Here is a 13154-nt window from a genome sequence, read left to right as displayed (position 1 = left end):
TCCTAAAAGGACTGCCTGCTCTTAGACAATGCAGGGAACATGTCTACCAACTCTATTGTATTGTGCTCTCCCCAACATTTAGTCCAGCACTCTGCACACAGTAAGTGCTCAGTGAATACCACTGATTGATTGACTGATTGACTGGCTGACTGCTTCAAAGGCCATGATGTGCTTTACAACAGCTCCTTAGGTCTTTGGTTGGCATCACCACGCTTCTAGAAAACCTCAAGTACCCAAAACCTACCAGAAAACCGAGGTAATGGTTAAGAGTCCTGCATAAGCAATGGACAGTCAATCAATCAGTCATATTTACTGAGTGCTACTGTCTTCAGAGCACTGTACTAAGCATTTCAGAAAATACAACAGAGTTGGTAGAGAAAATCCTTGCCCACAAAGGAGGAAATCAACCCAGTGAGGCCATTTCCCTGATTTGCCTGGGTGGAACAGTTTAATTGCCCCAGAAGGACATATAGCTGGAGTGTTATAGGCACAGCTCCTGGTGTCTACCAACTCCTTTATACTGTACCTCCCAAATGCTTAGCACAGTGCTGTGCACAGAGTAAGCAATCAATAAAATATGATTGAACGATTGAATGATGGCTGAAAAGAATCATGGGGGAAGAATCAAGACCAACTGTCCATGTTTCACCTCAAAATAATGTTGCTTATTGTTAGGGGCTCAGGGATGAACCCCTATGTGGATAGGAACATGCATTGAATATGGCTAAGTAGTGGCATGAAAGTGTTTCTTTTCTCCCCCCTCCTCCCCTCCCTGCAGTAGGGAAGCCTCCTGCCTATGCATGGAGAGAACAGAACTTACTATTCGAAACCTTTAAAGCTCTATGTATATTTGCTTTTAATATCCCTGCTATTGCTGTCTTCTTTCCTCCATTCCTATAAACACCAACAGTGCTGAAGAAAATAATACCCTTCAAATTGAAAGAAATGATAATTAGAAGTCAGTTTAGAAATTCAGTTTGCCAAGTGCATTTGTCCTAGTTCATTGTTCTTTCTGTTTTACTTTTAAAACGAAAAGCAATTCTAAATAATGCGGCTTTGTAGACTTCTAACTGATTGGGGAATAGTTTGTGTCAGTCCCTATGCATTTTTTGTGAACTAACTAAAATGGATACATTTTCAAGACAACCTGTCTTGAATTCCTAGAATTTCACATCCTCACTTGGATAAACTCTGAATAGAATGTCCATATGTTCTCTTATACAATTAAAGTCACTGGATGGACACAGGCAATAGACACATGAAAAAGAATGAGTAAATTGTTATATTCCACCAGTGCATAAAGAATATAAGTGCATGATCTCCCCCTTAGATACTGCAAGCACACTGAATCTATCTTGTGCTCCCACTGTACTCTCCCCAATGCTCAGTCCAGAACTTTGCATTCAAGATTGACTGATTTTTTCACTCATTTTCACTTTTCATATACATGAGCATCCCTACAGGAAGTCAAGCAATCAATGGTATTTATTGAGTACTTACTGTGTGTGGAGCACTGTACTAACTGCTTGGGACAGTACAGTATAATATTGCTGGTGGACACGGTCACTCCCCACAACAAGCTTACAGTCTAGGGAGGGAGATAGACATTTAAAATAAATTATGGATATGTAACTATGGATATCTAGAGGGTAGGGTGAATACCAAGTGGTTTAAAAGGTTCTGATCCAAGTGGATAGGGGACACAGAAGGGAGAGGGAGTAGGAGACATAAGGATTTAGTTAGGGAAGGCCTCTTGGAGATGCGATTTCAATAAGGCCTTGAAGGAGTGGAGAGTGATGGTCTGCCATATATGAAGGGGGAGGGAGTTCCAGGCCAGAGGGAGGATATGGACTAGGGGTCGGTGATGAGACAGATGAGATATAAGTACTATGATTAGGTTGGCATTAGAGCAGCGAAGTATGCGGGCTGCGTTGTAGTATGAAATCAGTGAGGTAAGATAGGAGGGGGTGAGCTTATTCAGTGCTTGAATGCCAATGTTAAAGAGTTTCTATTTGATGAGGAGGTGGGGGGGCAACCATTGGAGGTTTCTGAGGAGCGAAAAGATGTGGAATGAATTTTTGGGCAGCAGAGGGAAGTATGGACTGGATTGGGGAGAGACAGAATGCAGGGAGGCTGATTCAGTAGTCAAGGTGGGATAAGATAAGTGCTTGGATCAGTATGGTAGCAGTTTGGATGGAAAAGAAAAGTTAGATTTTAGTGATGTTAAACAGGTAGAACTGACAAGATTTGGTGACAGAATGAAAAAATGGGTTGAATAATAATGTTGGTATTTGTTAAGCAGTTACTATGTGCAGAGCACTGTTCTAAGCTCTGGGCTAGATACAGGGTAATCAGGTTGTCCCACATGAGGCTCACAGTCTTAATCCCCATTTTAGAGATGAGGTAACTGAGGCACAGAGAAGTTAAGTGACTTGCCCACAGTCACACAGCTGACAAGCAGTGGAGCCGGGATTCAAACCCATGACCTCTGACTCCCAAGCCCATGCTCTTTCCACTGAGCCACAAGTCGAGGATGATGCCAAGATTATGGACTTGGGAGACAGGGAGGATAGCGGCGCTGTCAACAGTGATGGGAAAGACAGGGGGAGACAGGGTGTGGATGGGAGGGTGAGGAGTTCTGTTTTGGACATGCTAAGTTTTAGATGTCAGTGGGACATCCACCGAAGGCAGGGAGAAATGTGAAACTGCAGAGAAGAGAGATAAAGGCTTGGGGGGTGGTGTAGATTTGGGAATCAGCCACCAAGAAATGGAAGTTGAAGCCATGGGAGAGAATGAATTCTTCAAAGGAGTGGTGTAGATGGAGAATAGAAAGGAACCCAGACCTGAGCCTTGATGGACTCCCACAGCTAGATGGTGGGAGGCATAGAAGGAGCCTGAGGCAGAGGAGGGGAGTTTCTGAGCTTTGTGTAGGTCAGGGAAAGGATTAGGAGCAAGTGAGGAGGTGAAAAAAGGAGGGGAGAGAAGACTAGTGGGGTGGCACTATTGCTTCCTCCTTCACCTTTTCTTCTTCCTCCCCATAATCAATAGTATTAACTGAGCACCTACAGCATACAGAACATTATAGCAAACTCCTGAAAGACACACAGAAGAAGTAGAAGACATGGTTATCACCCACTAGAATGTTCAATCTACTTTACAGACATAAATGGTCAAAACAGCGGTTTAAAAAGCATAAGATAGAAATAATAAAGATGTTGAGAAGCAGTGTTGCCTATAGAAAAAGCAAGGGATTGGGACTCGAGAGACTGTCACTGGCCTGCTGTGTAACTTTGATCAAGTCACTTAACCTCTGTGCCTCAGTTTCCTCATCTAAAAAATGGGGGATACATGTTCTCCCCTACCCCCTAGATTGTCTGCACTGTGTGGGACAGAGACTGAGTCTGATCTATCGTTTATCTACAACAGCGCTTAGCACATTGTAAGTGTTCTATATATATATGCATACACACACACATATATATATTATAATTAAATAAATCAATAACAAACAGATAAGTGCATAAGAGTCCTGAGATGCACAACTGTTAAGATGATGGGATTAATCAAATACAGTCTAGGAAAAGCCCCAACCTCATTCCTCAGGAAAATCCAACCCCCAGGAAGCTGGGTTTCCCCACAAAGCTGTTTCCTGTGATTATGGAAGATATTCTTCTTCAGATCAACAGTGTGGAAAAAATAACTTGATTCCAGATTCCTCAGTTTACATCATTAGCATTTAAGAGCATACAATGATGTGAGTGACATATTTGCCTATGGAGATGGATACATACTTATTCTTCCAGGGAATCAGTCACTCAGAGGGCCTTAGCTGATAACATCCCTATACTTTCCCAAGCTGTACTGTACTTTCCCAAACGCCTGGCACAGTGCTCTGCACAAAGTAAGCACTCAATAAATACAAATGAATGAATGGAAGTGCTCCTTGATCTAAAGGAAGGTACCTAAGATTTTTAAAAAGGCCCTCCTACAGAGAAATCTCACTAAGCATATACAATTTGCCTTGGGAGCCAATCTGTCCCAAGTCTTCTAGCTAGTGATTGTTTTTTAAGTACCAAATAAGAGTTTAGGCAAAGGTTGTTGTTAGGAAGAGTTGAGTGGATGTCATGGGAACAAAATTATTTTCAACACTTCAAAGTTTACTCTACAGTGAGTTTGTACACAGAAAAATATGTGACTGGTTCCATTAGGGCCTTAGAGAGGAATGGACAATGTTTGCAATATAGATATAGATTAGCTTTACTAAAGAATCAGATGGATCATAATCTCAGTCCTAGACTCATTTCTTATACCATAAAACCTATATTCAATATTATAAATAGCAAACACCACAAACCATAAATTTGGCTATTGTGGATTTTCAAATTTTTTTTTTCCAAAAGAGTGAGCAAAGAGGTTTTGAAGCAAATGTCTGAAAGGGCAAAAAGAGGAGCCCTTTCTTTAAAAATATGTTTTTCTGACTCCATCTCCTTGGGGACATAACTAGAGAAGAAATACATTTCACAGCTAATATATATGGAGTAACATGTTAAACATTATCCAATTAATTTATATTCACCTACACTGGGTAAATGTGTCTTTATAAACTGTCACCTTCAGCAGAATTCATTAAAACAATGTTATATCTTCCTTGTTAAATATAATTTTTTTAATTGAAGTTTAATCATACTATATTATCCATTAGATTTTTAATTGACATTTGTAGTAATTAATTGGTAAGCATTACAGTTTTGTCTGAAGAATTTAAAACTAAATTTGACATAGAGATTGGCTAGCCATTGCTGCGAGGTGCCTGCTGGGAGTATTTCATCATCCTTCAAGCCCCTCCTGCTGATCATAGGTGGGGGATGATGGATTCTTTCTTACAGTCATGAATTACATTACTAATACATTCCATTACCACCACACTACTGTCATGTTAATTTCTGATCATCATCAGGTCAGACAATGGTTTCCATACTGGCATCTATCCAATTAGCTATGTGGAAAAATATCTAGCCAATTACATAACTTGAATTAGGTTAAGGACTCAAGAGAGAGCAAAATAAACGCCTTGGAAATTCTTCTGAGATAAAATGTAAGTTGACACTGTCTTCATGTGCTATAGTCGATGTTATACAATCTGATAGGCAGCTGCCAACATTCATAACTGTTTATTAAATCTAGCTTCTCTTTATGGTGCTAGCTAAGATCTGTATTTTTACCAATATTAGGTTCATTGTGTTATGAAAGAGACCAAAATACTTAAGATCATTCACTCCAGCTTATAAACATATTATGTAGTTTATTAAATTGTTAAAATTACTTTTCAAAGTCAAAATTTCTTGGACTGAAAGTTTGAAGAAAACAAGTCAGCTTGGCCTTATGACAGTTTGCAGCACTAGGCAGTAAATGAGATAGGTTTTCTGCTTGAAAAAAATCATCTGAGACAGCCCATCTCAGTTACCAGGCAGCATGGTTCTAGGCTACTGTGCAAGAGGTGGGAAGTACATTCCTGAAGCTAGGTTCTTGATCTCCGGAACACAAAGGGTTAGGAAGGCTAAAAAAGCAGCACACTTGGAGGAGGAGCCAGAAAACATGGATCATCATGCACAATCTATCATCACTCCCTTCAGACAAGTATGAAACAGATGGCCTTAACAATCACCATTTTTTTTACTAAGATGGGTCAGGGCATCTAAGGGAAAATGAAAGGGTGCATGGGCATGACTCCGTAGAATTCTGACACTGAAAGAAGCTCTAGGAACCACCATACTTTGGTCAGTTAATCAATCCAGCAAGAGTTACTACTGCGTGCAGACCACTGTAATTAATGCTTAAGAGAAGACAAAAGACCTTACCTTCTAGAAGGGGAGGCATACACTAAAAAGATGTACATATAGAAGAAGGAAGAAAAAGGAGACAACTACATAAATTAGTGCTTATGTAATAGGATATGTAGGATACATTTTGCTAAAGGAGGTTATAAGTTCACATGTGCTCATGAGGGTGGCATAGAAATGTTTTAGTGGCAGTAGGGGGAGTAAATCTGGGAAGAGTAGAAATTCATCAGGGAAGGCCTCCTGGAGGACATGTGATTTCAGAAGGGCTTTGCAGATGAGAAGACCTGTGTTATGGCAGATATGGAGAGGGAAGGGGCTCAGGGCAGGGGTAAAGATGTGAACAAGAGCTGGAGGCTGGAGAGACTAGAACAAAGTACAATGAATAGGTGAGCTTGAGAAGAAGGAAGAGTACAAGCTGTGGTGTGGTGGGAAAAGAGAGTGGGTGAGTAGGATGGATGACTGAGTGCCCTCAGAGATAACTCTACTGATGATGGGCTTCTATCCATGGATACAAGTGTGATAAAAAAAAAAAGGATCAACCATAAGCATTTTGTGCCCATAAGGTTTGGGCACAAACCTTAGATGGTTCTTTTCTGCACCAATGTGTTTACCCCACACAAGGCATGTTACTCTAGTGATCCAAGCTATATAGATCCAAAATCCTATAGCCATTCCTCATTTCATCCAAATTCTTTATATTCTAATTCATATTAGCACCAGATTTCTTTTATCTAAAGTATTACTCTCCCCAAAAAGCATTCTCAGTGTAAGGATGTATATATTAACTATGGGGGGGGGAGGGAGGGAAGGGGCTAAATGACTAAACATAATGCACTTTCCCATTCTTCATACTTCAGTTTTTAATCCCCTGTAAGTACATTGATGATCCAGTGGTAGCCACTATATGTACAACTTACTGGAATAGACAGTGTGAGTGGGGTCTAGTGGAAAGAGCACAGGCCTGAGGGTCAGAGAACCTGGTTTTCAATTATGGCTCTGCCATTTGTCTATGTGACCTTGGGCAAGTCACTTGTCTTCTCTGTACCTCAATTATTTCATTTGTAAAATGGGGATTAAATCATTCCCGTTCTGCCTTAGATGGTGAACCCCATGTGGGATAGGGACTGTGTCAAACCTGATCATTGTGTATCTACCCCAGGAGTTCGTACGGTGTCTGGCACAAGGAAGCATTTAACAAATACCATTAAATTTAAAAAAAATGTTCTACCTAAACTTTTCTGTATAATGGTGCTTGTTCCTATGTTAAAGATCCCAAATTGTCAGTGGAAAAAATGCTTGGCTATTTGAATGGGAAACTTTAAAAGCTTGTAAGACTGAGGATGAATTCCTGACATCAGCATAAAAGGCAAATCAGGCACTTAGCGCTTTGAGGTAGACCTTATTGCTTCAAAAAAAGGACTTACTTTTTTGAGGAAACCTTCAAGATGTCCTCCAGGGGAAAATAAATAAGGACATAGAAAACTAGAACATTCTTGTATGAGCTCAAAAGAATTTGGTTCTGTTGAATTTAATACCACTTAGTAAAGATAATATTGAAAGAAGTTTAAAATGATATTGTAGCAATTATTTTTAAAGCTTTCCTATTGAATAGAAACTGGACAACATTAGTACTAAAAATATGTAATATATTAACACTCTATTATGTAGAAGTTTCAAGGACCATGTTTTTATCACAAGCTTCAGAACAAGTCATTTATTACATCAGAAACCGCTGCGGAATTCTATTTTGATACTCTCATAAATGAATGACACCTTCAAATATCTCCTGTAGTGAGGGAGTGTGTGTGTGTATGTATGTGTGTGCATGTGTGTGTGCATGCACGCACATGCACATATATGCCCACAAGTGCATGTGATAGAGGATTATTGCTAGAAATGATGATCCAAGTCTCCAAGCAGTACACTCCTGCTTTCATGGCCTGGAAATCAAGAACCAGCCTATGTCTGGTTCAAGATCATCCCAAGCCCCCAAGACTGCAAATGAGCCCAGCACCTCAGCTCGCTTCCAAGTGACACTGCTGTACCTGAACAGTTGTACCCTTAGGTTGCAAAGAATTGTAGTCCCATCATCCCAGGAGAAGAACTACACCTCTTACAACTTCCTCCAAAAGTGAGGCCCTGGCTTTTTCATGTTTGGCCCGGGCTCATCAGTAATTCAGGCATACCCCAGCTTATGCCTGCTTCAGTTCCTCCATGCAAAATAGATGGGAAGCTGAGGGTGCAGGTGGGGGTGTCACGCAAATCTGGCTAGGTTCTACCTTGTATCAGCCTTGCCCCCATGGTTTTAGGGGCCCTGGTCTGGGCCAAACCAGTATAAGTCTCTGCCACACAAAAAAATTCTTAAAGCACCCTGACAGCATGAACTTCATAACTTATACGATACTCATTTAGTTTGAGATCTTTAATAACTCGACATCAGTAAGTTACATACTTCTTATTTGTGTATCACAGTCAATGGAAATAAATAGAATGGGAAAAAAGTAAAGAATTGTCACATGATAAAACTTTCTTCATTACCACTCAGTGTTGAAGTCTGCATTTTGGATAACGGCACTGATCCAACTGAGATTAGTGGAAGCCAAAGGAAGGCACAGACCTGGTATTTGTAACAGACAAAAAATATACTCCTTTGATGTTGCCAAGATATTTCTGTTTTCTACCAAGAACAATTCTCCAAATCCGGGTGTCAAGGGGAAAATCAAAAACCAGTCTAGCTTTCAGGATTTCTCACTCATGTTTCTAAGGATATCAGAGGTAAAGAAAAAACTGTCTGACATACAGTGCCATACAGGTTTATTCAAATGTTCACTCTGCCAGTTAGTAAAACAATGAGTGGTTATTATAATCTTTGCTAAATGGCATGGTACTTAGGCTACCTTGGCCAAACAACACCTTTTAAAAAACAAAAAAGGAATTGCTGATACGTGAATCATGGTGGCTTTTTTCTAAATTATTCATTTTCCATTCTTTAAATACTTCTTTAACCAAAGAAGTATTCTATTTCATATATATAGGGAAAATGAATCATTTCTCACCTTCTCAACAGTGGATACTAGATTCAATATATAAGCAAAAGACTAGTTAAATATGTGGAAAAGATTTTCGAAGGCTTTCAAGAAGGCCCCAAACAAGGGCTCCCAGATCTACAAAAGAGAGAATCAGTGTTCAAATGTCTTTCAGCTCTCTGGGCCAATTTAACTCTGTTGCAACTATATGACCATCCTTTTAAGCTTCAAGGAGTTATAGTCCTAGCAGACCAGGTATACTGAAGGAGGTAGAAAATAATTTTTTTCCAAGAGAGTCAAGTTTAGGTGATGTACACCAATATACGCTGCCTACTTCATGAGAAGACTAACATTTTTGGTCTCTGAATAGGTGACCTTTGCTCTTTCTCTGCATATTAAAGCAAACCATCAGAGAGTACAATGTCCAAAGGGGCTCTTATGAGCCAAGAAACTCTTCTTACATTTTAAAGAAAAAAACAAATGAGGGAGGATAAGACGTGAGTTTGCTCTGGATAATATTGATGGTTTTACCAGGCAGCAAACCTTCCGACACTGAGTTTGAGAACAAAATAAAAGGACAGCCACTAAACCTTTTCAGCACTTCCGCCATTTAGAAAATAAATATATGATTAAAAAAAAAACACATGTGTTCTTTAGAAATTAACTTTTCATCTTCGATTCTTGTTCAATCACTCTTAATTTCGGGCACGGTTTCAATCACTCTATGTGAATGGATGTCTTTTGGGTTCTTTTTTTTTTAACCTAAAAATCATTTTTCTGTACATTTATACAAAAAAATTATTTAATGCTTTCAAGCAAAATTTCTGACTCACCGTTTTTGTTTGCGGTCATCACATTTATCCACTCATGGTTCAGAACACCTCTGAGAAGGGATTAAAACATTTACCATTGCCAAATAAATTGCTGAAACTGGAATTGATCAGAAAAGTCTCTTGGGACACTGAAACAAAAAAATATTTTTAAAATTTAAAAGATGCCATTACACTCAAGCTCACTTGAATTAGAAACCAGTAAAACAGATATATAACCTAGAATTTGGAAAAACCCTTTTATAACAGGAATTTTCCATATGTTGAATATGATTCATAATACATAAGCAGAAAATATTGCTTTGAAAGATCAGTTTACCAATTATTTCATTTAAAATGTTCTATATTACAAAACATTATGGTAACTAACTTCAAATGTTTCTAGTGTTATTGAGATTCTCTCCAGAGGATGAAGTGACACAACCGCTAGAGATGTGCAAGTGAGTACAATATGGCTGTTCCCCCTCTCTGATGTAGGCTCACATGTATTTATTATTAATAATAATAATGATAATAATTATGGGATTTGTTAAGTGCTTACAATGTGCCAGGCACTATACTAAGCACTGGGATGGATATATGCGAATTGGGTTGGACACAGTCCCTGTCCCACATGGGGCTCACGGTCTTAATCCCCATTTTACAGATAAGGTGACTGAGGCAAAGAGAAGTGAAGTGATTTGTCCAAGGTCACATAGTAGACAAGTGGCAGAGTCAGAATTAGAACCCAGGTCCTTCTGACTCCCTGGCCCATGCTCTATCCACTCCCCCATTTAGAAGCTAGTGCCTAGTGGAAAAAGCATGAGTTTGGGAGTCAAGACCTGGGTTCTAATCCCAGCTCACAAATGCTTGCTCTATTCATTCATTCATTCAATAGTATTTATTGAGCGCTTACTATGTGCAGAGCACTGTACTAAGCACTTGGAATGAACAAGTCGGCAACAGATAGGGACAGTCCCTGCCGTTTGATGGGCTTACAGTCTAATCGGGGTAGACGGACAGACAAGAACAATGGCAATAAACAGAGTCGAGGGGAGGAACATCTCGTAAAAACAATGGCAACTAAATAGAATTAAGGTGATGTACATTTCATTAACAAAATAAATAGGGTAATGAAAATATATATATTCATTGGAGCGGACGAGTACAGTGCTGGGGGGATGGGAAGGGAGAGGGGGAGGAGCAGAGGGAAATGGGGGAAAAGAGGGTTAAGCTGCGGAGAGGTGAAGGGGGGGTGGTAGAGGGAGTAGCGGGAGAAGAGGAGCTCAGTCTGGGAAGGCCTCTTGGAGGAGGTGAGTTTTAAGTAGGGTTTTGAAGAGGGAAAGAGAATCAGTTTGGCGGAGGTGAGGAGGGAGGGCGTTCCAGGACGGCGGGAGGACATGGCCCAGGGGTCGACGGCTGGATAGGCGAGACCGAGGGACGGTGAGGAGGTGGGCGGCAGATGAGCGGAGCATGCGGGGTGGGCGGTAGAAAGAGAGAAGGGAGGAGAGGTAGGAAGGGGCAAGGTGATGGAGAGCCTTGAAGCCTAGAGTGAGGAGTTTTTGTTTGGAGCGGAGGTCGATAGGCAACCACTGGAGTTGTTTAAGAAGGGGAGTGACATGCCCAGATCGTTTCTGCAGGAAGATGAGCCGGGCAGTGGAGTGAAGAATAGACTGGAGTGGGGCGAGAGAGGAGGAAGGGAGGTCAGAGAGAAGGCTGACACAGTAGTCTAGCCGGGATATAACGAGAGCCCGTAGCAGTGACCTTGGGCAAGTCTCTTAATTTTTCTATGCCTTATGTTCTCCTGTTCTCCCTCCTATTTACAACGTGAGTCCCAGCGGGACAGGGGTTGTGTCCACCCTAATTCACTTGTACCTAGTCCAGAGCTTAGAACAGTGCTTGGCACACAATAAGTACTTAACGAATATGTTTTTTTTTTAAAAAAAGAACCAGATGCTCAGGGTCCCCCAGATGGCCGAAATGCTCCTGGCTCCACCCAATGCCTTAAAAGTGGAACTGTTTTGTCTAGAATCTCTGAGCCCTTGGAAGATCCTGGGGCTTAAACTATAGCCCCAGGGATGTCCTCCAAGTGTCAGGAACCTGTGGATTTGGTGAAGGGGCACATTGCTACTTCAGGAGATTTGAATCTTCCTCAAGAGTCATCTCCTCCACTCCCTACTCCCTGAGGCAGGAGAAAGCCCAAGATGATCTAAACACCTTTTCTTCTTCTTTTGGGTAACCGGGATTCCAAGAAAGACCTCTGGTTCTGCCTTTGGCCTGGAATGCCCTCCCTCTTCAGATCCCACAGACAATCACTCTCCCCACTTTCAGAGGTTTATTGAAGGCACATCTCCTCCAAGAGGCCATTCCCAACTAAAATCTCATTTTCTCTTACCCCACTCCTTTTTGCACCACCCTTGAACTTGGATTTGCACCCTTGATTCACCCTTCCCTCAGCCTTTTAGCACTTATGTACATATCCATTACTTATTTATCTATATTAATTTCTGTTTCCCCTTCTATACTGCAAGTTCAGTGTGGGTAGGGAACGTGTCTACCAACTCTGTTGTGTTATATTCTCCCAGGCACTTAATCCAGTGCTCTGCACAGGTAGCACTCAGTAATTTATTTAATGGTATTTGTTAAACGCTTTCTCTGTGCCAGGCACTGTATTAAGCACTGGGGTAGATACAAACTAATCAGGTTGGACACAATCCATGTCCCACATGGGGCTCACAGTCTTGATCTCCATTTTACAGATGAGGTAACTGAGGCCCAGAGAACTGAAGTGACTTGTCCAAGCCCAGACAGCAGACAAGTGGTACATCTGGGATTAGAACCCAGGTCCTTCTGACTTCCAGGGCCATGCCCCATCCACTAGGCCATGCTGCTTCTCACAGGCCACACTGTTTCTCATACCACTGACTGACTGATTGAAACCTACATGGTCACCCCTAACAGGTCCTGATTGCCCAAGGCTGGTAGAAACTCAGAAATTCCAGGCTCTGAACACTCCAATTAAGCAACCCAGGAGGAGACATAGCCAGTGTACATGAAGGTATGTCTGGAAAAGGGCTGAGTGGATGGCAGAATCACTGTCTGGTGCCCTGGCCCTACCCTCAAAAGGCTAAGTGGCGGGGAGGAGACGGCTATTCTTCTCCCATGTTTGACTCAATTAACAGAGAAGCAACGTGGCTCAGTGAAAAGAGTCTGAACTTGGGAGTCGGAGGTCGTGGGTTCAAATCCTGGCTCTGACACTTGTCAGCTGTGTGACTGTGGGCAAGTCACTTAACTTCTCTGTGCCTCAGTTACCTCATCTGTAAAATGGGGATTAAGACTGTGAGCCTCACGTGGGGCAACCTGATTACCCTGTATCTACCCCAGCACTTAGAACATAGTAAGCACTTAACAAATACCAACATTATTATTATTATTATTACCTAACCCAGAGTCTCCAAATCTTTAAAAGCCTCTCTTCT

The 13154-nt window shown here is 41.2% G+C and overlaps 1 long non-coding RNA gene across 2 annotated transcripts in view; it reads right to left on the bottom strand.

Moving 5' to 3' along the window:
• Positions 1-13154, bottom strand: part of LOC103164737 — a 267838-nt gene that overhangs the window by 151143 nt on the left and 103541 nt on the right. Inside the window, exons 4-5 of one of the 2 annotated variants that reach the window (XR_001604154.2) lie at positions 9700-9827; positions 8248-8457 (exon numbers count right to left, since the gene is read on the bottom strand). This is a non-coding gene — a long non-coding RNA (uncharacterized LOC103164737). Of the gene's footprint in view, positions 1-8247; positions 8458-9699; positions 9828-13154 lie in introns of those variants that run through there. The other variant, XR_003754622.1, reaches the window with a different exon arrangement.

Source organism: Ornithorhynchus anatinus, chromosome X1 (assembly GCF_004115215.2).
Source record: "Ornithorhynchus anatinus isolate Pmale09 chromosome X1, mOrnAna1.pri.v4, whole genome shotgun sequence".
NCBI classification, from domain to species: domain Eukaryota; kingdom Metazoa; phylum Chordata; class Mammalia; order Monotremata; family Ornithorhynchidae; genus Ornithorhynchus; species Ornithorhynchus anatinus.
This window is presented reverse-complemented; position numbering and strand designations above follow the sequence as displayed.